The following is a 1,832-nucleotide window of genomic DNA, read 5'->3' on the forward strand; positions in this document are numbered from 1 at the left end:
TTCTCAAAACATTTCATAATGAAATCTAGTTACTCACTAATTCACTTATATATTCACTCATTAACTTTATTTTTACATTCAATATATATTTATCGATCCCTTAATAAAGACCCTGATACACTAGGTCCCTTGGAGAGGTTACGTAGTGAACAAAATTATTAAAGTCCTTCTCTGATAAATTTTATATCAAGTAGGGAGGGATAACACACAAATGAGCAATATATGTCAGGGGGTAATAAATGCTATTCAAAAATAATGTAAAATAATGGCATAGATAATAATTGTTTCCGGTAAGAAAAAAAGGTCTCTGTCGAAAGATGGGATGAGAACAAAGGCCATAATTAGGGGAGGAAGGGAGAGAGGGACGGGAGAGAAGGGGAGGGAGAGGAGGGAGAGAGAGGAAGAGAGGCAGAGAGAGGGAGGGAGGTGGATACCTGAGAGCATCACTCACTCACTCGTTCATTCACTTCTCAAAAAGATTTTTCTAAAGAGTCTATTTTTGGTAACACATTTGTTAAGCACTGGATATAATATGAGTGAAAGAGTCACTGTTTTGAAGAGGTTCAGAATAATTAATATATTTTAATTGTTTTAGTCATCGATTGCATACATGTTTACTGATATTAATTGGATGATAGCCATCTTTTAAAAGAAGTAGAAAAATACTTACCTGGAAGGGGAGACATCGTGGCCACTAAGGTGGTTTTCTCCCGGCGAGGCTCACCCACCGCACTTCGGGGTTGCTGGCCCCTGTGATTTCTGCAAACGAGAGGCACTCTGCACAGTTTGGGATAGTGGGAGACAGTGTCTGCTCTCTCCCCTAAAAAAAAAGTAGAAAAAGACACGTGCTTCCTAAAAAAAATTTAGAGAAAGAACAACATTTACAGAAAATGTCTGTGTCATAAAGAAGGAAATTCACATCTTGTAACTTTTGGTTTTTTTACCTCGTGGTACTTAAGTCATTTTTAAATTCTTGTGTATTTTTAAAGAGTTGTTATGTAGTTTGAGTATCTAGACTCATTCTCATCTAGATGTAGTGTTTTTTTTCTTATTGATTCTTTCTATCCTTTCTCCTCCCCAGTACGACAGAAGTTGCCGAACACTCCTTCCGAGGCTTGCAAACGAGAAGCAGTACAAGCAGCAAGGGGGTGGTTGCTCTCTTCTGCAGAGACAGGAACTTTGTACTGAGAGCACATAACACAGAGTCTCCCTGAGGCAGAAGAATAAAGCTTCACTTTCCAATGCTGCGTGAAATGCTTCACTAATTAGTAGTCCTAAATGTTAGGGGAGAGAGATGAAGGAATAAAAGCTACTTCTATGGTGTTTTGTGTATGATAAAAGTTTTTGTATGAAACTTTGCCTCTTGGAAAATGCCACTCTAAAAATCTGGTCCTATAAACTGTTACTTAAGCGGGTTCCTAAAGCTGCAGACTGATTAAAACCCAGCAGGTAAGGCCATAATAAACAAATGCCACCTGCTGCTGGAACAGGTGTTTGTGTCCTCATTTAGTAACAAAATGAAATGAGAAGATGCAGAGGGGTTAGAAGAGACTATTGCAGGGATTACCAGGAGCCTGGCATTGTGTAATTCATTGCTGTTTGTCCTTGAACTTAATGCTAGGGGTTTTGACTTGCCAGGTTAGTTGATGATGCCTTGAGGACTAAACTTCAATACAATTAAGAAGACCGATATATTCTCCTGCTAGGACTTCCCATGCTCAGTACTTGCATTTTTTTACCCTTTGTTTTATGGTTAACCTTTCTTCCCCCTGCGCTACTTAGAAATCAATTATAGGATACAAATTATTGAGAAGAGTTCCTTTCACTTCCTT

The 1,832-nt window shown here is 38.5% G+C and overlaps 1 non-coding gene across 1 annotated transcript; it reads left to right on the plus strand.

Moving 5' to 3' along the window:
• Nucleotides 1–662: 662 nt before the first annotated feature.
• On the plus strand, nt 663–823 carry LOC112316939 (U1 spliceosomal RNA). The gene has a single exon (XR_002976050.2). It is a non-coding gene; the product is annotated as a U1 spliceosomal RNA (small nuclear RNA).
• Nucleotides 824–1,832: the final 1,009 nt, after the last annotated feature.

This window comes from Desmodus rotundus, chromosome 4 (genome assembly GCF_022682495.2).
Source record: "Desmodus rotundus isolate HL8 chromosome 4, HLdesRot8A.1, whole genome shotgun sequence".
Lineage (NCBI taxonomy): Eukaryota > Metazoa > Chordata > Mammalia > Chiroptera > Phyllostomidae > Desmodus > Desmodus rotundus.